Source organism: Schistocerca serialis, chromosome 2, assembly GCF_023864345.2.
Source record: "Schistocerca serialis cubense isolate TAMUIC-IGC-003099 chromosome 2, iqSchSeri2.2, whole genome shotgun sequence".
Lineage (NCBI taxonomy): Eukaryota > Metazoa > Arthropoda > Insecta > Orthoptera > Acrididae > Schistocerca > Schistocerca serialis.
The window spans coordinates 364,004,451-364,027,768 of NC_064639.1; the positions used below are offsets into that span (position 1 = coordinate 364,004,451).

Sequence of the window (23,318 nt, forward strand, 5' to 3'; positions counted from 1 at the left end):
GAGAGCTTTCGACACAAAGAACGGCCGGGCCTCCGGGGATCCGGCGGCCGTCACGCCCACCTCCAGACCTCTTATCGTTCCAGCCGGCCGTCTCTCCCGGAAGAGCAGCTCCGGGCCAGCGGCTCCCGCCAGATTACCTGCGGCTCCTCGCTGTCCCGCCGCCGTAAATCCGGACGCCGAAGAATGTCGGCCGTGTTTTCTGCGGACCAGCCTTTTGCCGAAGGAACGCGCGAAGTTTTTCGAAAACTCCCGATGAATGCTCCACCGTAGGATTTATGTCCACTGCAGAATCTACACTACTGGCCATTAAAATTGCTACACCACGAAGATGACGTGCTACAGACGCGAAATTTACCCGCCAGAGCATTCACACAAGGTTGAGCCGTCGGTGGCGACACCTACAACGTGCTGACATGAGGAAAGTTTCCAACCGATTTCTCATACGCAAACAGCAGCTGACTGGCGTTGCTTGGTGAAACGTTGTTGTGATGCCTCGTGTAAGGAGGAGAAATGCGTACCATCACGTTTCCGACTTTGATAAAGGTCGGATTGTAGCCTATCGCGATTGCGGTTTATCGTATCGCGAAATTGCTGCTCGCGTTGGTCGAGATCCAATGACTGTTATCAGAATATGGAATCGGTGGGTTCAGGAGGGTAATACGGAACGCTGTGCTGGGTCCCAACGGCCTCGTATCACTAGCACTCGAGATGGCAGGCATCTTATCCGCATGGCTGTAACGGATCGTGCAGCCACGTCTCGATTCCTGAGTCAACATATGGGGACGTTTGCAAGACAAGAACCATCTGCACGAACAGTTAGACGACGTTTGCAGCAACGTGGACTATCAGCTTGGAGACCGTGACTGCGGTTACCCTTGACGCTGCATCACAGACAGGAGCGCCTGCGATGGTGTACTCAGTGACGAACCTGGGTGCACGAATGGCAACACGTCATTTTTTCGGATGAATCCAATTTCTGTTTACAGCATCGTGATGGTCGCATCCGTATTTGGCGACATCGCGGTGAACGCACATTGGAAGCGTGTATTCGTCATCGCCATACTGGCGTATCACCCGGCGTGATGGTATGGGGTGCCATTTGTTACACGTCTCGGTTTCCTCTTCTTCGCATTGACGGCACTTTGAATAGTGGACATTTCAGATGTGTTACGACCCGTGGCTCTACCCTTCATTCGATCCCTGCGAAACCCTACATTTCAGCAGGATAATGCACGACCGCATGTTGCAGGTTCGGTACGGGCTTTTCAGGATACAGAAAATGTTCGACTGCTGCCCTGGCCAGCACATTCTCCAGATCTCTCACCAATTGAAAATGTCTGGTCAATGGTGGCCGAGCAACTGGCTCGTCACAATAAACCAGTCACTACTCTTGATGAACTGTGGTATCGTGTTGAAGCTGCATGGGCAGCTGTACCTGTGCACGCCATCCAAGCTCTGTTTGACTCAATGCCCAGGCGTATCAAGGCCGTTATTACGGCCAGAGGTGGTTTTTCTGGGTACTGATTTCTCAGGATCTATGCACCCAAGTTGCGTGAAAATGTAATCACATGTCAGGTCTAGTATATTTGTCCAATGAATACCCGTTTATCATCTGCATTTCTTCTTTGTGTAACAATTTTAATGGCCAGTAGTGTAAGAATTCTGTTCGCTTAAATTTTCTATAGTAAAACGTGCTTTCTGGTGGACTAAATAAAAGAGCAACATTATTATGAACAACATAAAAATTTTCGAAAAACCTATAGTTTCCTTTGCCATTTACTTAACACTTGACCTATCAATTTTTTTCACAGTGAAAGGCATCAATATATGGTTGTTTTAATTAATATCGCAGAAGTAACAATCCGAAAAAATATCTACCGCCGTTTCATTTTCCAATGCAGGAAGGATTATTTATAAATTTTGTACATTGCTGCACGTTCAGAGACCGTGAATAGTTACTATTTTTTACGAATTAACCGGGTTTCAACACTGCTAGGAGTGTCTTCCGCAGAATTTAAATCAAAGAATGGTGTACAACATGGTAACAGAATTATGACTAAAAACGTATGATACAGAGTATAAGTACAGAATCATCGTGAAAGACTGGCAGTACTTATAAGTCATTTATAAAATAATAAATATGCCAAAAGGGCATTAGTCACGAAGATATTTAAGATAAAAAATTGTGATGGCGAGCCACTAAGGGCTGCTCGTTACTTACGCGGTTACAGGTTGGAAACGGATTTTTTTATCTTAAATATCTTTGTGACTAAAGCCCTTTTGGTATATTTATTATTTTACAAATGACTTATAAGTACTGCCAGTCTTTCACGATGATTCTGTACTTATACTCTGTATCATACGTTTTTAGTCATAATTCTGTGACCATGTTATAGACCATTCTTTGATTTAAATTCTGAGGAAGACACTCCTAGCAGTGTTGAAACCCGGTTAATTCGTTAAAAATAATGACCGAGGGCTGTTTTCTTTCAATTGGGATTATTTATAAATACCTCTTGGATTTCGGAAGAAGACTGCGCGAAAAACTTCAAGAGCTAGAAATAACAGACACACATGAGTCGACAGCGCATCACTCCAGGCTTGTAACTCACATGAGGCTCACAGGTGCTTGGTATGGGCTCCGCTTGTGACGCGCCAAAATCTGCTTCTGTCTCGGTGGCAGTCATTGCCGTGTGTACGTACGGAGCCCAGTTGAGCACCTGCAACCAACCGGTCTTCGTGCTTCACACACTGGACCTACACCTGGAGTTATGGTCTGGGGTGCGATTTCGCATTACTGCAGGACCACTCTCTTGGTTATCCCATGCATCCTCACTGCAAATTTACGCGTCAGTCTGGTGGTTAGACCTGCTGTGCTGCCATTCATGAAAAGCATTCCAGGTGGTGTTTACCAACAGGGTATATAACGCTATTGTAACCCAACATGCTCTACAGACTGCCGACATGTTCCCTTGGCCTGCTCGATCACCAGATACATCTCCAAACGAGGAATTATCTGACAACATTGGACAACAAGTTCGCCGTCATCCACAAACAGCATTAATAATCCCTGCATTGATAGCCCAAGGCGCTGCAGTCATGGACTGTGCGGCTGGTCCCGGCGGAGGTTCGAGTCCTCCCTCGGGCATGGGTCTGTGTGTTTGTCCTAAGGATAATTTAGGTTAAGTAGTGTGTAAGCTTAGGGACTGATGACCTTAGCAGTTCAGTCCCATAAGATTTCACACACATTTATTTTGAACTAATGAAGGCACCCTTCGTCCCGCAATGTACAGCATGGTCAAAAACAAACTTAAAAGTTTGTAAGCGCGTGCAGTGCTTTGGAATAATCGTCAAGAAAAAAAATTCATATATCTGAGTTCTTAATTCGAAACCCTGTCACTACCTTTCGCAGGCAGAACGCTACCCATTACACCATCTGTGCACACTTAATGAAGCTATCAAAGCTTTAACCGGTCAGGGCTCCTCCTCTTTTGCTCCCAGACTCTATGGAGTGTTCAGCCTATGATGCTGTGAGAGCATCACCTCATAGAGAAACGGCAGAGCGGTTGAATTTGACTTATCCACATTACCATAGTTGTTGCAGAGGAAGTACTGTGTCTAGCATTGGAAATTAAGAAGCGCTATCACAGAAAATATCCTTGCAGCCATACATTCAGCCTTGGAGTAGTTGTAACGCACAGGGAGACAAATGTAAGACGGGTGGCTTAAAAGCTTGCCACATTTCCGCAAATCGATTGCATCAGATTAAGTGGCGTGTTCTTCTGCATCTGAGGTAACACCCTCGAGCCGCCCACGTGATGGATTCGTTGCAGCGCGGCGACAAGAACAGCCCGGCAGAGCCATCCGTCTTCGCCAACAGGGTCGCCGTCCCCGGGGCCTCGGCCCACTTCTTGCGAGCGCAGCAGCCTCCGCCAAGTTGGCGCACGGCTAAGCTGCAGCACCTGCGTCCTCACAGCCGTGAACGGTGCTACGTTGTTTGTCAGCCACGCCGACGATAGTAGAATACTACCGTCCTGGCTTGCTGGCCAGCTATTACAACTTCATCTCTTGTAATTGTTTGTAAATGATTGGTAAATCATTCGTTGTCATATACACTGAATTGTCAAGGGAACTGGTATCGGCATGTGTATTCACATACAGAGTGATGTAAACAGGCAGAACACGGCGCTGCTGTCGGCAAAGCCTATATAAGACAACAAGTGTCAGGCGCAGTTGTTAGATCGGTTACTGCTGCTACAATGGCAGATTATCAAGTCTTAAGTGAGTTTGAACATGGTATTATAGTGGGCGCACGAGCGATGGTACACAGCATCTCCGAGGTAGCAGCGAAGTGGGGATTTTCTCGTACGACCATTTCACGAGTGTACCGTGAATATCAGGAATCTGGTATGACATCAAAGCTCCGTCATCACCGCGGCCGGAAAAATATCCGGCAGGAACGGGACCAACGACAACTGAAGAGAATCGTTCAGCGTAACAGAGATGCAACCCCTCAGCAAATTGCTGCAGATTTCAATGCTGGGCCATCAACAAGTGTACGCGTCATCGATATGGGCTTTCGGAGCCGAAGAGCCACCAGTGCACCCTTGATGACTGCACGACACAAAGCTATACGCCTCGCCTGTGCCCGTCAACACCGACATGGACTGTGGAAACACGTTGCCTCATCGGACGAATCTCGTTTCAGATTTTATCGAGCGGATGTACGTATACGAGTGTGGAGACAACCTCATGAATCCATGGACACTGCATGTCAGCAGAGGACTGGTCAAGCTTCTAATGATGTGGGGCGTGTGCAGTTGGAGTGGTATGGGACCCCCGATACTTCTAGATGCGATTCTGACAGTTGACACGTACGTAAGAATTCTCTCTGATCACCTGCTCCCATTCATGTCCATTGTGCATTCCGACTTGGCCAGTTCCAGCAGGGCAGTGCGACACCCCACACGTTCAGAATGGCTACCGAGTGGCTGACTCGTCTGAGTTTAATCTCTCCCTCTGGCTACTACACTCCTAGATATGAACATTATTGAGCATATCTGAGATGCCTTGCAACGTAGTGTTCAGAAGAGATCTTCACAGCCTCTTACTCTTACGGATTTAGGGATAGCCCTGCAGGATTCATGATGTCAGTTCCCTCCAGTACTAATTCAGACATTAGTCGAGTCCATGCCAAGTTGTGTTGTGGTACTTCTGCATGTTCGCGGAGGCCCTTCACGATATTAGGCAGGTATACCACTTTCTTTGCCTGTCAGTGTACAGAATGTGTACACGAGCAGTGATCTGATTTGATTCGTGTTAAAGCTGTTAACAACGGTAAAACTGAAGACCGAGCTTTTGGATGTGACGATGACATGCATATACGTCAGACAATTTATTTATTCGAGTCACTGTGTGCCGGACCGAGAGTCGAACTCGGGACCTTTGCCTTTCGCGGGCAAGGTTTCTCAGGGAGCTTCAAAAAAATGGTTCAAATGGCTCTGAGCACTATGGGACTTAACATCTATGGTCATCAGTCCCCTAGAACTTAGAACTACTTAAACCTAACTAACCTAAGGACATCACACAACACCCAGTCATCACGAGGCAGAGAAAATTCCTGACCCCGCCGGGAATCGAACCCGGGAACCCGGGTGTGGGAGGCGAGAACGCTACCGCACGACCACGAGCTGCGGACAGGAGAGCTTCTGTGAAGTTTGGAAAGTAGGAGACGAGATACTGGCAGAAGTAAAGCTGTGAGGACGGGGCGTGAGTCGTGCTTGGGTAGCTCAGATGGTAGAGCACTTGCCCGCGAAAGGCAAAGGTACCGAGTACGAGTCTCGGTCCGGCACACAGTTTTAATCTGCCAGGAAGTTTCATACCAGCGCACACTCTGCTGCAGGGTGAAAATCTCATTCTGGAAACATCCCCTAGGCTGTGGCTAAGCCATGTCTCCGCAAATGAAACCTGATTTTGTTTTCTTTTGTTGCATCGCGACAAAGGGCAAGCAGAGCGTCCTTGTTTTGTTAGTGGGAACCAACTACCCACTGGGTCGGAATTATTTCGTAGAGGGAACGGATACGTAAAACCTGGTGCCACCTTACATGCAGAAGTATGTTCCCAAGCATAATCTTCTCATACGATGGACAGGTTTCAAAGAGCAGCGATTGATATAGCCATACTATGAAATACTGATAGATTTACAGTTAACTTTATAAGAATTAACTTTAGACTTTGACGCACATAAACGTTACGCCATCATCTCTCATTCCACTTCCCATCAACAAGATCTGAACCGTAAGCATTGGCGACAAGGTTACAAGGGCTTCACGTAGTGTCTACTATTAAAGGCTTTCTCTAAACTTGTGAATTCGAGATTGTTTAATGGGCAACGTAGCTTTAAGAATCACACGGTGGGAACCAAAAAAGAAAGAAATATCATCCGCCGACTGCCTACCGTATGAGATAGAAAAAGAGAAAGTTCACCGTTCGCCAGAGCAGTCTGACGTCACTGGTCTTGTATTGTACGAGGGGAGTTCAATAAGAAAGACAACACTTTTTTTCTGAAAGGAGGTTCGTTTTATTTGGGATTCCAATTCACCATATTATTCCCCACTCTTTTGCCTTTTCAACGTAATCTCCGTCAATGCGACGATCTTACTTCACCTTACTGGGAGGACCTGTATGCCTACATGGAACTGGCTGATGTCAGCGCCAACATCCTGCTGCATCAGTAAACTCATCGTCCACGTACTGCTTCCCGCGGGGTGCATCCTTCATTTGGGCGAACAGAAGCTCTTTAGGTCTTCTGTTAGGCGGCGAGAAACCTAGCGGGTACACACCTTTGAGCACTCTAACTGGTGGACGAGTGTGTCAGCACTACCAACAGAAACACCCAGTTGAGCAACGAGGAGTTTCATACTGATCCGTCGATAACATCGACTGAGAGTTTCCGCACGTTCCAACAGAGCAGGAGCCACAGCTGTGAACGGCCGGCTGGCACGCGGTAGATGGGACAGATTTGCGCGACCCTGTTGCCAAGAAGACAGACGCCTCGCTCAACGACTCACCGTGCTTTTGTTCACTACCAGGTCTCCGTATGGCAGCTCTCTGCCTGGAACGCTCCTCCGTTACAGACGCCATTTTGAATGCCTCGTATAGCGCTGCCACCTATTAAAACTTCACGAAACTATAGGGGCTGAAGCGGGAACAGTCCACGGCAAATTTTTTCAATCGAAATTGACCGAGAACGCCCCTCGGAACAGCGAATAGGTGAATCGGAAACAGAGAAAAAAGTATTCGCGTGTATTGTTACGGAGAATTCGGAGCTGCCTACACAATTATGGTTCTTCTTTGTAAAGCTAGACCGCACTGTTGTTTAACCCTTACCGTCTTATTGACAATCCTTCGCGAAGTGATATCAGAAATGTAACCGAAACTGGCGAAGTGACTCTACTTTTCTGTTACGGAGCCATGGCGAGGCCAAGTAGGAGGAGCTAACAGGTGGTGGGAGCTGATTTGCAGGGACACTTTGGCGAGCGGAGAACCTGTGTGGGGGAGGGGAGAGACGGGGAAGCGCTGAGAGGAGGCAGTGAGCGATGCTTCCGGGCTGCGGGCGGCCAGATAGCCATCGCGGGGCCGCGCCCCCGCCCCCGCCCACGCCACGCGGCGAGGGGCTCAGCTGACTGCCAGGGTCGTCGCCCGCGCACGACGCAGCAGGCGCACAGCCGGCGGCTTACACCGCTCCCAGCCGCCCCAACCCGCTGTGTGTTGACGGTTTCTCCCTCTCGCACAAGGCGATACAAAAATTTGAGACGTAGGGAACTCTTTATTCAGCTCTTAATGACGGCTCTGGGCTCTAGATCCTTCAGCCCTTCTAGTGGTGATCGCTGATAGTTACACACATAGTTGATAAGTTGTTCAAAAAATGGTTCAAATGACTCAGCACTCTGGGGCTTAACATTTGAGGTCATCAGTCCCCTAGAACTTAAAACTACTTAAACCTAACTAACCTAAGGACATCACAAACGTCCATGCCCGAGGCAGGATTTGAACCTACGACCGTAGCAGTCGCGCGGTTCCGGACTGAGCGCCTAGAACCGCTAGACCACCGCGGCCGGCAGAAGTTGTTCATCGCGGTTCCTCGGCAATAGCTGTGGGTGCCCGGATGCTGTGCCATCATTCGGAACAGCTCCCACATGGTCCAGATGTCAGGTTTTATTTTGTCCAACAGTTTCTGGGTGACGCCTCGAATGCCCTCCTTGATGCTAGATACGTTCAGATTCTCATGGAAATCTCTAATTCGCACCCACATGGGAACACCGAGAATCGAAAGGAAGCAACGTTTCTGCAAAGCGCGGAGAGGTTGAAGATTGCTATCACTAGAAGCGCCCAGGAGAAGCAACTATGAAAAATTGAGGGCAGGATTGTCGCTCGGTAGAGGGGCAGCTTGGTACAAACGTTAAGTTGACGGCTAGATAGTGATAGATATAAATGGTATTTATTTAGTTATATGGCTCACATACAGTGTAAAACTGCAGACACACACTGAAGAGCCAAAGAAACTGGTGTTGTTGTTGTGGTCTTCAGTCCAGAGACTGCTTGATGCAGCTCTCCATGCTACTCTATCCTGTGCAAGCTTCTTCATCTCCAAGTAACTACTGCAACCGATATCCCTCTGAATCTGCTTAGTGTATTCATCTCTTTCTCTCCCTCTACGATTTTTACCATCCACGCCGCCCTCCAATACTAAATTCGTGATCCCTTGATGCCTCAGAACATGTCCCACGCCGGCGGGAGTGGCCGAGCGGTTCTAGGCGCTACAGTCTGGAACCGCGCGACCGCTACGGTCGCAGGTTCGAATCCTGCCTCGGGCATGGATGTGTGTGACGTCCTTAGGTTAGTTAGGTTTAAGTAGTTCTAAGTTATAGGGGACTGATGATCTCAGCAGTTAAGTCCCATAGTGCTCAGAGCCATTTGAACCACTTGAACATGTCCCACCAACCGATGCATTCTTCTAGTCAAGTTGTGCCACAAATTCCTCTTCTCCTCAATTCTGTTCAGTACCACCTCATTCGTTACGTGGTCTACCCATCTAATCTTCAGCATTTTTCTGCATCAACACATTTCGAAAGCTTGTATTCTGTTCTTGTCCAAACTACTTATCGTCGATGTTTCACTTCCATAGATGGCTACACTCCGTACAAATACTTTCAGAAAACACTTCCTGACACTTAAATCCACACTCGATGTTAACAAAGTTCTCTTCTTCAGAAACGCTTTCCTTGCCACTGCCAGTCTACATTTTATATCCTCTCTACTTCGACCATCATCATTTATTTTGCTCCCCAAATAGCAAAACTCCTTTACAACTTTAAGTGTCTCATTTCCTAATTTAATTCCCTCAGAAAGAATCACCTAATTTAATTTGAGTACATTCCATTATCCTCGTTTTCCTTTGTTGATGTTCATCTTATATCCTCCTTTCAAGACACTGTCCATTCCGTTCAACTGCTCTTCCAGGTCCTTTGCTGTCTCTGACAGAATTCCAATGTCATCGGCAAACCTCAAAGTTTTTATTTCTTCTCCGTAGGTTTTAACTCCTACACCAAGTTTTTCTTGTGTTTCCTTTACTGCTCGCTCAGTACATAGACTGAATAACATTGGGGATAGGCTACAAACCTGTCTCACTCCCTCCCCAACCACTACTTCCCTTTCGTGCCTCTCGACTCTTATAACTGCCATATGGTCTCTGTACAAATTGTAAATAGCCTTTCGCTCCCTGTATTTTACCCCTGCCAAATTCGGAATTTGAAAGAGAGTGTTGCAGTCAACATTGTCAAAAGCTTTTTTTAAGTCCACAAATGCTAGAAACGTAGGTTTGTCTTTCCTTAAATCTGTCTTCTAAGATAATTCGTACGGTCAGTATTGCCTCACGTGTTCCAATATTTCTACGGAATCCAAACTGATCTTCCCCGAGTTCGGCTTCTACCAGTTTTTCCATTTATCTGTAAAGAATTCGTGTTATTATTTTGCAGCTGTGATTTATTAAACTGATTGTTCGGTAATTTTCACACTTCTCAACACCTGATTTCTTTGAGATTGGAATTATTATGTTCTTCTTGAAGTCTGAAGGTATTTCACGTATCTCATACATCGTGCTCACCAGTTGGTAGAGTTTTGTCATAGCTGGCTCTCCCAAAGTTATCAGTAGTTCTAATGGAATGTTGTCTACTCCCTTGTTTCGACTTAGTAACTTAGAAACTGGTACACCTGCCTAATATCGTGTACGGCACCCGCGAGCGTGCAGAAGTACCTCATCATAAGGTGGCATGGACTCGTCTTCTGTCTGACGTAGTTCTGGAGGGAATTGACACCATGAATCCAGCAAGATTGTCCATAAATTCGTAACATTATGGGGGGGGGTGGAGAACTCTTCTGAACAACGCATTGTAAGGCATCCCAGGTATGCTCAATAATGTTCAAGCCTGAGGAGAGTTCTTCGAGCCACTCTTTAGCAATTCTGGACGTGTACGGTGTCGTATCGTCCTGCTGGAATTGCTCTTGAAATGGTAGTACAGGAAAATCCCCACTACATCGCTACCCCGGAGATGCTGTGTCCCATCGCTCGTGCGCCGACTATAATACCATGTTCAAACTCACTTAAGTCTTGATACCCTGGCATTGTATCAATAGTAACCTATCTAACAACTGCGCCAGACACTTGTTGTCTTCTATAGGCATTGCCAACCGCAGTGCGCCCCCTGCGGGTTCGGGGGTTAGAAAAGGCCCGCGGTATTCCTGCCTGTCGTAAGAGGCGACTAAAAGGAGTCTCAAACGTTTCGGCCTTATGTGATGGTCCCCTGTCGGGTTTGACCTCCATATCTCAAAATTTTTCCGAAGAGCGAGCCGATTGGGGAAGGGCGCCTTACTTGGTGCATTGTGTCCGTGTTGTGTTGAGAACTTTCGCCATCTTATTCGTCGTTGCATTGCAGTCTTGCCCGCTCTCCATCTCTTGGGCATCGATGCGCCCCTGCGTGCACTTTCTGCCAAGCACTGTGCGGGGCCATTTTCTGCACCGACGACGCCCATGGACCACATGTCACCTAACATCCAGCACGGTAGCCAGTCCGTTGTGGTGGGGCCGCCATGTACCCTCTTGGTTGTAGCCCCCTGACAACACAGGGATCGCTCTACTGATGCCTGCGCCGTTCACTCCCCACGTATGCCAAGGAGCAGATGCCCATCTCCCTGGGGCATCAGGACTCCCGGCAATGGCCATCCTGCCAGGTGGCTATTGCTGTGGCTGGGTGGCGCCCGTGGGGAGGGCCCTTGGTCGGAGTAGGTGGCATCAGGGCGGATGACCCGCAATGAAGCGTGGTACATCATCTCTCGCTGGCGGCCAGCCGCCAGCAGTCTCTAAGCGTTCTCGGGCTCAATTTAATGCTCAGAAGTACGATCCGAAAACGTTCCCCTCCCTGGCCACGCCGTGGGAAGAGCGTAAGTCTCAGGATGGAGGTAACAGTTATTCGCCCCGATTCTTAGTTTGCACGAGAGCTGATGGGGAGTCTTTTCTCTCCACAAAGCCTCAGTTCTTCGTCGAGCATTTAGAGGACAAGTTTGGGGAGGTGGAGGGCTTGTCTAAAATGCGCTCTGGGTCAGTACTGATACAAACGGCATCCTCCGCCCAGTCCCGCAGGTTACTTGCTTGTGACAAGTTGGGGGATGTTAACGTTTCTATTACACCACATAAGAGTTTAAATATGGTCCAGGGTGTTATTTTCCATAGGGATCTCCTTTTGCAGTCTGATGACGAGCTGCGCGCCAACTTAGAACGTAGAGGTGTTCATTTCGTCCGGCGCGTTCATCGGGGTCCGAGGGACAATCAGGTTGCTACCGGTGCCTTCATCTTGGCCTTCGAGGGTGATACGTTACCGGAAAAGGTCAAGGTGATGGTCTACCGATGTGACGTCAAGCCCTATATCCCTCCCCCGATGCGGTGCTTCAAGTGCTGGAAGTTCGGCCATATGTCTTCCCGCTGCACTTCCAGCCTCACATGTCGCGATTGCGGACGCCCATCTCATCCCGATACTCCATGTGCCCCGCCTCCCATCTGCGTCAACTGCGGGGAGCACCATTCACCTTGCTCGCCTGACTGCAAAGTCTTTCAGAAAGAGCGCAAAATCATGGAATATAAGACCCTGGACCGGCTGACCTATACTGAGGCCAAACGGAAATATGACAGACTCCATCCTGTGAGAATGACATCTTCTTATGCAGCTGCTACAACAACTGTGCTAGCTCCATCAGTTTCGAGACTTCCAGCCAGCTCGATAAGCAGTAAGACTCCTCCTGCCCCCTTGCCCGTGGGGGGCTCTACCCAACAGGTTGCTCCTGCACCACCTACCTCAGGAGCAACCTCCTCCCACCCGTCGGGGACGTCCGTCCCCGCTTCTCAGCCGGAGAAGCGTCTAACTTCTTCGACTACCCTTCCCTGGGTTCCACCAGCGGGAAGGATGACGGCCACCAGTGGCATAAGTCCTCACCAGCGGCCGGGCGTAGGGCTTCACGATCCTCCTCTGTCCCGGAGACTGAATCGGTGAAGCCTTCCCAGCCGGTGAAACCCAAGGTTCAGCGAGAGAAGTCCAAGAAAAAGACCTCTAAGGCCAAAGCACTTGCGGTGGCACCAACCCCACCGCACCTTTCGCGCTCTGCGTCTGAGGATGAAGTCGAGATTCTAGCGTCCGCTGAGGACCTTGATCTCGCTGGTCCCTCAGACGCCATGGATGCCTCTCGTACGGGTACTGAATTGGTGGCAGTGAGTGAACAAGCGGCGTAAATTGCCTTCCCAGTCCTTTCACGCCTTTCTCAGCCATGGACAATACCATCCTCCAGTGGAACTGCAACGGTTTTTTCCACCATTTAGCTGAGCTCCGCCAACTTCTCAGCCTTCGCCCTTTCTTCTGCATTGCTCTCCAGGAAACTTGGTTTCCAGCGATGCGAACCCCCGCCCTCCGTGGTTATCGGGGTTATTACAAGAACCGAGCAGCTTATGAAAGGGTGTCTGGTGGCGTCTGCATATATGTCCTTCACACTCTGCACAGCGAGTCTGTCCCTCTCCAGACGCCTTTAGAGGCTGTTGCTGTACGCGTATGGACGCCACAGGCTGTTACCGTCTGCAGTCTTTACATTCCACCGGATGGTGATGTCTCGCAGCATGTCCTGGCTGCACTGGTCGCCCAATTGCCGCCACCTTTCTTGCTATTGGGCGACTTCAACGCCCATAACCCTCTGTGGGGTGGGTCAGTGGCCACAGGTCGAGGCGCCATCGTTGAACATTTGTTGTCGCAGCTCGATCTCTCGCTGTTAAATGATGGCGCCTTCACACACTTCAGTGTGGCGCATGGCACCTACTCCGCCATTGACCTTTCCATCTGTAGCCATAGCCTCTTACCGTCTGTCCAATGGAGTGTGCATGACGACCTGTGTGGTAGTGACCACTTTCCGCTCTTTTTGTCACTACCACAGCGTCACTCTTCTGGGCGCCCTAGCAGATGGGCTATGAATAAGGCTGACTGGGATTTGTTCTCCTCCACTGCCGCTTTTGAGCCTCTCTCTACTGATGACATTGATGCGGTGGTTCAATCTGTCACCACCGGCATCGTTACTGCCGCCGAATCTGCCATTCCCCGTTCTTCTGGGTCCGCTCGGCGGAAGGCTGTGCCTTGGTGGTCGCCTGCGATCGCTGAAGCGATTAAAGATCGCCGGCGGGCGCTCCAGCGTCACAAGCGACATCCCTCCTTAGCGCACCTTATCGCCTTCAAACGGCTGCGTGCGCGGGCCCGCCTCCTTGTCCGCCAAGGCAAGAAGGAGTGCTGGGAGCGGTATGTGTCCACCATTGGCCTCCATGTCACTCCCTCGCAGGTCTGGGCCAAGATTCGACGCGTCTACGGCTATCGGACCCCTGCCAGCGTCCCTGCGCTCTCACTGAATGGAGCCGTGTGTACTGACTCCGACGTCATTGCCAATCGCTTAGCAGAGCATTTTGCTATGAGTTCCGCTTCTGCGAATTACCCCCAGGCCTTCCGCTCCATTAAGGAGCGGATGGAACGTCGGAGCCTTTCGCACCAACCACCCGGAATCTTACAATGCTCCATTCAGTGAGTGGGAATTTCGCAGTGCCCTAGCTGCTTGCCCTGATACCGCTCCTGGGCCAGATGGCATCCACTGTCAGATGCTGAAACACCTTTCAGTGGACTGCCAGCGGCGCCTTCTCGATCTTTACAACCGTCTTTGGGTCGAGGGGGAGTTTCCGTCGCAATGGCGGGAAGGCATTGTCATCCCCGTTTTGAAACCTGGAAAGACCCCTCTGGAGGTGGACAGCTACCGTCCCATTAACCTCACCAACGTTATGTGCAAGCTTCTCAAACGGATGGTGAGCCGGCGCTTGCATTGGGTACTGGAGTCTCGGGGCCTTCTGGCTCCGTCTCAGGGTGGGTTCCGTAAAGGCCGCTCCGCCACCGACAATCTGGTGAGCCTGGAGACTGCCATCCGTACTGCCTTTGCCCGCCGTCAGCACCTGGTCGCTGTCTTTTTCGACATGCGGAAGGCGTACGATACGACATGGCGTCATCACATTCTTTCTACGCTTCATGGATGGGGTCTTCGGGGTCCTCTGCCGATTTTTATCCGCAATTTTCTGTCGTGTCGTACCTTCCGCGTGCAAGTCGCGGCCTCGTATAGTTCCTCCCACGTCCAGGAGAACGGTGTGCCACAGGGCTCTGTTTTAAGTGTCTGTCTGTTTTTAATAGCCATTAACGGGCTTGCTGCGGCCGTGGGAAATTCTGTCTCCGCTTCCCTGTATGCTGACGACTTCTGCCTTTACTACAGCTCTACTGGCATTGCAGCTGTTGAACGTCAGCTACAGGGCGCTATCCGTAAGGCGCAGTCTTGGGCTGTAGCCCATGGGTTTCAGTTTTCGGCAGCCAAGACCCGCGGTATGCATTTCTGCCGGCGCCGAACAGTCCATCCTGAGCCGCGGCTTTATCTTGCCGACGAACTCCTTGCTGTGGTGGAGACCCACAGGTTTTTGGGGGTGGTTTTCGATGCCCGGTTGACTTGGCTGCCTCATATCCGGCAGCTTAAACAGAAGTGTTGGCGGCATCTCAACGCTCTGAGATGCTTGAGCCACATCCGCTGGGGCGCCGACTGCTTTACCCTGTTGCGGCTCTACCAGGCGTTAATCCAGTCCCGTCTAGATTATGGGAGCCTGGCTTATGGCTCAGCATCCCCATCTGCGTTACAGGTGCTGGACCCAATTCTCCACAGCGGGGTACGCCTTGCCACTGGTGCTTTCCGCACCAGCCCCGTGGACAGCGTACTAGTGGAGGCAGGTGTACCTCCCCTGCGGTTCCGACGCCAACGTTTGCTGGCCGTTTATGCTGCCCATGTTCTAAGCTCGCCCGGGCATCCAAATTATCGTCTCCTGTTCCCGCGATCGGTCGTCCATCTGCCAGATCGTCGGCCCCGGTCTGGTTGTACAATAGCGGTCCGCGTCAAAGAGCTTCTCTCTGGGCTTCAGGTTTTCACTGTTCCACCTACTTTCCGGGCTACTTTGCATACACCCCCATGGTGTGTTCGTCGCCCTTGCCTTCGGCTGGACCTGGCACAGGGCCCGAAGGACTCAGTCCCTCCAGAGGCCTTCCGCCGCCGCTTTTATTCTCTCCTGGCCACGTATCAGGGCTCTGGTATTGTCTACACAGACGGTTCGATGGTTGCTGGTCGTGTCGGGTATGCGCTCACTCTAGGGGACCGTTCCGAACAACGTTCCTTGCAGGATGGCTGCAGCGTTTACACTGCTGAATTGGTCGCCATCTTTCGTGCCCTAGAGTATATCCGGTCCTGCTCAGGTGAGTCCTTCGTTATCTGTAGCGATTCCCTGAGCGGTTTACGAGCTCTCGACCAGTGTTTCCCTCGTTCTCGTCTGGTGATGGCTATCCACGAGTCTCTGCATACTCTTGCCTGTTGCGGCCGCTCTGTGGTCTTTGTGTGGACCCCCGGTCATGTCGGTATCCCGGGTAACGAACATGTTGACCGCCTGGCGAAAGAGGCCACCAGCAAGCCATCTCTGGACCTTGGCCTCCCTGAGACTGATTTGCGGGCAGTCTTCCGCCGCAAAATCTTGGCGCTATGGGACGATGAATGGCGCGAACTGCCAATGTCCAATAAACTCCGTGCTGTCAAGGAGACGACGGCTGTGTGGCGGTCATCCCTGCGAGCCACTCGCAGGGACTCAGTAGTTCTTTGCCGGCTTCGCATTGGCCACTCCCGGCTGACATACAGTTATTTACTGCGCCGGGAGGACCCTCCTCTATGTCGCTGTGGGGCAGCTTTGACAGTGGCCCACATTTTGCTGGCCTGCCCCCTTTTAGCTGTGGTCAGGCAGACATTTGCGCTGCCTGCTACGCTCCCTGCCCTTTTAACAGACGACTCCACTATGGCTGACTTAGTTTTACGTTTTATTCGGGCAGGGGGATTTTATCATTTACTCTGAGTGTTTCTGTTTTATTTTATCGTTTTGTGTCGATTCTGGCCTTTGGCCTATGATTTTATACTGATTTTTTAATGTGTTTCTAAGTGGTTGGCTTTTCCTTATTTATTTCTATGGTCGGCCAACCACCGTCACACTCTGTGTGGTTTTAGTTCGTTTTGTCTTGTCCTTGTCTCAGTTTCTCTTGTTCTGTATCGTCTGTGATCTCTTCTGTTCATCGTTTTTCTTCTCTGTGGGTGTTCTTTGACTTTGGAACAAGGGACCAATGACCATAGCAGTCTGGTCCCTTTAATCCCCCAAACCAACCAACCAACCAACCAACCGCAGTGCAGTATTCTGCCTGTTTACATATCTCTGTATTTGAATACGTATGCCTACACCAATTTCTTTGGCGGTTCGGTGTGTATACTACTGATCTACTGATTTCTATTTTATTCTTTTCCTTTAGGATTACCATGTCTGTCTTTATGCCAACTGGTAGTAGAGATTCATTTGTAACATAATAGCCGAAAATGCAGCTTCTCTACGATTTGAGGTATTTTTTGCTGCTCGTTAGCAATTTACCGGCAATGCTGAACGGTAAAGCGCCGAACACGTACTGACATTGATTGCAAATAATCCATTGGTGAGTGTGCCTTCTGGTAGGCCGCTCTTTGCTGGCGAGCAGCTTACTGCCTTCATACGCCACAAATAGCTGGTAGATCATATGACCGGTCACAATAGTAGTGTAATACGATATTTCGTGTTTGGAGACAAGGATGAAAATAAATCTGGAATAAGACCTCTCAACAATATGGTTACAATGGCACAGCGCTGGAAATGCGTGTATCTCTTCATTGCTCAATTTTTTTATCTACCTGTTACATGTTTCTTTGATGAGAATCGTAGAAGGAAAAAGGAAGCCCTCAGGCAATGAAAAGGCCGTAAACGTAATTGCACCAGTGGCTGCGTATAATCATGAAATAGTGACACTCTTAGAGGGTTTAATTATTACGACGTCTTAGTGCCTTGGCCGGCCGTAAATCGACCAATGCAGCACGAAGACTGTCTTCTGTTTGTGTCGCTGAAGCGTGAGAAAGAATCTCCGAGCAAGTGCTGCCGGCGCTCGGGGAATGCTCGCTTCTGTCGGCGGTTTCGGCAGCGTGGTCGGTATGGGCAACAGCGAGTTGTATGTGACATCGGTCCAGTATATACGAGCCAACCGCAATGTGGAGAGGTTCGTGGCAAACGGAACAGCGTTGTAACAGCTGGCAGTCGCGCTGTTACGTAACTGGTGTCTGTCGCTCTGAGACGGGGTAGCTGCTGACCGAGCTTTGGCGTAATCTTCCCGTCTAATCTAGGCGAATGAGTCGTCGTCCGCCTAACTGTCCTTCCTGCTGCGTTCTTAAGTGCATACGTTGTTGCTCAGTGGAACACAGACAACGAGAGGTATTGGTTATCGTCGCATCGAAATGACTTGGCATTCAAACTGATTCTGGTTCGCATCGAAGGTTGGAAAACCTTTTCTGTGAATGAGAAAGACGTCCATGTCAGAGTCTTCTTATCATTTATTTTTCACCATTTAGACTTTATACCTCAGTTAATTGTAGAGTGAAATACTGTAAAACCAGAAGCACCAATGAAACAGATTTCTCCTAGATTTTGAAAATATAAGGGATCTTCAAAAACTGTCCGTTTGAAGACTTTGTTGCAGCGTGTATGCAACCAAAATCAAATGTGTGTGAAATCTTATGGGACTTAACTGCTAAGGTCATCAGTCCCTAAGCTTACACACTATTTAACCTAAATTATCCTAAGGACAAACACATACACCCATGCCCGAGGGAGGACTCGAACCTCCACCGGGACCAGCCGCACAGTCCATGACTGCAGCGCCTAAGACCGCTCGGCTAATCCCGCGCGGCGTGTGTGTATGCAACCCAACGCGACTCAGATGCAATGTAGGCATGGCCTTCCAAAGAAAACTTTTTGAGCCGGCCGAGCGGCTCTAGGCGCTTCAGTCCAGAACTGCGCGAATGCTACGGTCGCAGGTTCGGATCCTGCCACGGACATGGATGTGTGTGATTTCCTTAGGTTAGTTAGGTTTAAGTAGTTCTAAGTTCTAGGGAACTGATGACCTCAGATGTTAAGTCCCATAGTGCTCAGAGCCATTAAACCATTAAATAAAACTTTTTCAGACCGAGCGAGGTGGCGCAGTGGTTAGACACTGGACTCGCATTCGGGAGGACGACGGTTCAATCCCGCGTCCGGCCATCCTGATTTAGGTTTTCCGTGATTTCCCTAAATCACTCCAGGCAAATGCCGGGATGGTTCCTCTGAAAGGGCACGGCCGACTTCCTTCCCCATCCTTCCCTAATCCGATGAGACCGATGACCACGCTGTCTGGTCTCCTTCCCCAAAACCAACCAACCAACCAACCAAAACTTTTTCATCGCCTGTTGTACATCGTGAAGGAGTACGCCCATAATCCAGAGAAAGTCTAGATCAGGTTAATATTTTCTGACATAGCGAGAAATAAATAATAATAATTAAGGTGAATATGTTGTCAAACATAAAAAATAGAAAAAATTCATTGTTTAAACGTGAAATACCTTCTGCGCTGCTTAAGTCCCAAGCGTCTTACAATTTTTCTCAAAGTAGTGCTCCGGTGTGGATAGCCCACATCAGCGACTGAACACTATCGACGTTAAAGACTTTCGCCTTTAAAAGGCATAATGTTTATGACCTGAAGTACTTTCATTAATTGCGTAATAAACGCAGGTTTAAGTCATCTTTAATGAACCGTGTCTGTGCACGTATCCTAGATACGATGTTGGCTTCCTAAACTGTAAGAAGTAAACTATTTCATTAACTTTCTGTTCTGTATTTGGGGACATTGGACGCTCAGTGACTAATATATTAGCACCGTTTTTATTTCGTGTTCTTTTTCAATCAATATGCTTCTTTTGCTAGAGCTAGAGACAAATTTAATTAGTATAATTGTGACTGCTGTAGTTCTGGGCGAATATTGCACAGAAAGAGGCTGTGCTCAAGGTGAACACCAAGTCTGTAGGCTCAAAGGAGTTTCACCTGCTTCGCAAAAGAAACATCGTGCAACGAGAGGGAGCCACTGATGGTTTTTATGTTTACATTTTCTTTCCCTTTTTGCTTAAATTTTCACCGTAAAAAGCAACAAGTTGTTCTTGTCAAGAGGGCTCGAAGCCCCATTAAATAGAAACACCGTAAAAATGTCGCTTCAGTATCCTTGCGTAGACCAAACAATATTGCCCTCTTTGCCTACTAGTAGTATCTATCGTACATCGTGCACTGGTAAAACGCTTGGCTTGCTTTCGAGAGAATGACGCTTCGAATCCCCGTCGAGCACTCAACATTTGCGCTTTCCGTGGTTTCTCTATATCGCTTAAAGTTAAAGCCCGGGTGGTTCCTTTGAGGACATGGTCAAATTCCTTTCATCATTATTGCCCAGTCCGAGCTTGTGCCTCATTCTTGACTGGATTGCCAACGACTGCGTCATATATTTTCTTTACAGTCTTCTCTCTGGGATTAAGGACGCTTTCTATAATGCTCTCCTGCGTATAGTATTAGTCACGTGTAGTAGAGTGAAAATGGAATCTTTATGTGACCAATTGGCCCTGTTTCGGACTCTTGCCGTCACATTGGCAGTTCTTTGTTTCTGGATGTGCTTTATATCAGCAGAACAGTGCATTTCGATGTAAAATCCACTAAGCCCAGGTTTTCCAACCATGAGGACATTCACACAGCGGTTCTCGAAGGGTTCTGTAACCAAACAGCGCATTTCCGACGTCGAGGAACTGGACGATTGGTAGGAAGAGGTGACCGTTGTCCACGGTTCTCGAAAGGCTCTTGAGCAAAGGACTGATCTCCGACGCCTATGACTAAACGACTGGTGGAAAGATATGACGGTTGCCTACAGATGTTTGGTGACTATGTTGACAAACAGTGATGCTGATCTGCGTCGCTTCGACATAATGCAGCATCGCAGCATTCAATAAAAGTCCCTTGGCCTGCAGTCATAATTGTAAGTAATACTTTGATGGCTAGTTGTAGTTGATTTCCATTCTATCCAATTAAGGAACGTGTATGAAATTATTTAGCCGTTTTTATTTTCTTCTCATCTTCTTCTTGTCTTTTCATTCGTTAAGTGTTTCCTTTCTTCTATCTACCCTGAATTTATGTGGGGTAGGTTTCTCAGCATATACGTTTTTGTGAATTGTGATTCTAAATTCCATTCCATCGATGATGATTCCTTCATGAATGCCAATCTGTTTTAGCTCTTTATTAACTTCTGTTACGCAGTAGTCAGGGTATTTCATCGATAAGGCTAGGTATAGAATTTTACCGTAAAACGGTAATCGACTTCTCCCGATGGTAGCTGTGACTTTTTTTATATGACTTGTCAGATGTCCTTTCAAGTATCCTCCATCCATATTCCTTTTTTGGGTTTTGGTCCTCAGATATTTTTGAAAATTTTCCTCTTTTCTCTTTCAGCTTGTCTGTTTGTGGATATCTAGCATGTCGGATTAATAACGGGGCAGCAACTTGTGTTAACCAGTCTGATGTAGAAGACAGCCAAAGTTGCAGCTATGACTGTTTTTTTACATCAAAATATCGTATGTTTAAAGATCTTTGACCATGGCTTAATGCCGAAATTATAACAGCAGAATAAAAACATCTACGAACATACGCCGAATATGACGTCCTTTATCTACTGAAATCGTTGACGACGGGACATAAAAATTATCACAAGCTGTGACATGGTCGCGAATTGAACAGTGACCCGAATATAGAATAAATTTCCTTTACTTCACATCTGTGGTCATAATTTTTTTGTGATCAGACTACCGGTTTCGATCTTTAGTGACAATCTTTATATGTTTTATAAAACAGATCTGAAGATGGTCATTATAGACCGAAACCAGTAGTCTGCTGACAAAAAATTTGTGACTAAAGACGTGAAGTAAAGGAAATTCATCAAAATCATCTCGCCTTCCCTGTTTCAGTGTCTTCAAAGGTTAGGGTTTGAGGCTGGTATCTCGGGCCACTCGCTGTGTAGATGCAAGTTTGTTGCCGGTCCGGCAAGCGGTGTGCGGCGAAACAATGCGAGCGGCACAGTGGTGCTACTGCGGCGCAGTGCGCGGCTATAAATCGGGTTCGCAGCTTTGCAGAGTGCGGACTGTAGAGTGTGGAGTGCCACACCTCGCAGTGTCGCGTCTAGTGGACAGTGGACGTGTCGCCTCCTCCCACGGTGCCATAAACCGTGTCCAGAGGACAACCGGCCAACACGACGGGCCGTCCTGTAGCACCACGGCGCGAATAGCCCCCCCCCCCCCTCTCCACGCGTCCTCGAGCGTTGGACTCTGCCAGCGGCGGAATCGCAGCCGTCGCCGCAGACACTTCGTTTTTCTATTCGCGCTAGCGAGGAGAGGCGTGTTCCCTGTCGTCGTCTCTTAAAAACACCACAACATTTCCTTAGCGTCGATGTTCGACACGGAAACACCAACAGCTGTAACTACGAGAGCTACTTTTTGTTTCTGAGGTCCGATCGGGCTCGAGATGTGAAAATCAAAAATGTTTTATTTGCAACATTTAGCTACACCTTCCAGCGACTTCTCTACATAGTAGCCGCTCCGGCTGACACATTTGTCTTAGCGTGATACCAACTTTCCAGTACCCTCTTCACAGCAGGAGCCTTCTCTGCTTTCCGCCAATTCCCTACACTGGTCTGCGTATCATTGACTCTGCCAAAGTGCTGTCCTCACAGCCAGCGTTCCATGTGAGCGAAGAGATGAAAATCAGAGGGAGCCAATTTCTGGCTTTATGGTGGGTGTTAAAACACCAGGAGCGTCTTTGTTGCAGCTGAGTGTGAGGCGTAGCACTCCCTTGAGGAAGTTGTTATTCAATGTTACTTATAATCTGTCTTGACTGCGAAAATGTTTCACCAACTGCGACATAATCGCGTATACAAACAGTGATCCAATAGTGTCAAATGCTTTTTTATTCCGGTCTCTGATCACAATATCAAGTCCTTAGACGATGACCGGTTTCAGTCGTAATGACCATCCTCAGATCTTTTTTACACCACGTCCTAAAGTGATACGACCATAATCAGCTGATTATATTCATATGTCTTGACGATGCCATTATGGCCGTAACACTTCAGGACATGGTGTAAAAAAGATCTGAGGATGGTCATTACAGACTGAAACCGGTCATCGTCTAAAGAATTGATATTGTGATCAGAGACTGGAATAAAAAAGCATTTGCAAAAATGTTTATTCACATGACCGGTTTCGGTTCCTCTAGAACAATCTTCAGATCTGCAGTTTCGGATACAGGAGTAACCCATTCACACACAGCCACCTTCACATGTTGCGTCACATTCAATGTGCAGACCTGAAGATGGTTCTAGAGAAACCGAAACCGGTCACGTGAATAAACATTTTTCCAATTAAGACAGATTATAAGTAACATTGTATCACCAGTGATTGCGGTATCCCATCAGACATTAGGTCTGTTTTTGCATTGCTCATGAGGAAGGAGAGTGCCTGATGACAACATTCCTATTCCCTGGCTTCGAATTGCCTTTCATAGACGATTTCCTCGAATCGCCTGGTACACTCGCTAAACTAGATCATCGATTCACACTCGCTTTCTTCCCTAACTGCTTACACCATGACGTTTATACGTCCCACATCAAAGATCCTGCAGTACTGCTACACTTTGCTGTCACACATAAGTCACACGATGT

General features: G+C 48.5%; 1 protein-coding gene across 1 annotated transcript in view; it reads left to right on the plus strand.

Moving 5' to 3' along the window:
- Positions 1-23,318, plus strand: part of LOC126455987 (rap1 GTPase-activating protein 1-like) — an 891,623-nt gene that overhangs the window by 343,502 nt on the left and 524,803 nt on the right. The gene's annotated exons all lie outside the window — the stretch shown is intronic.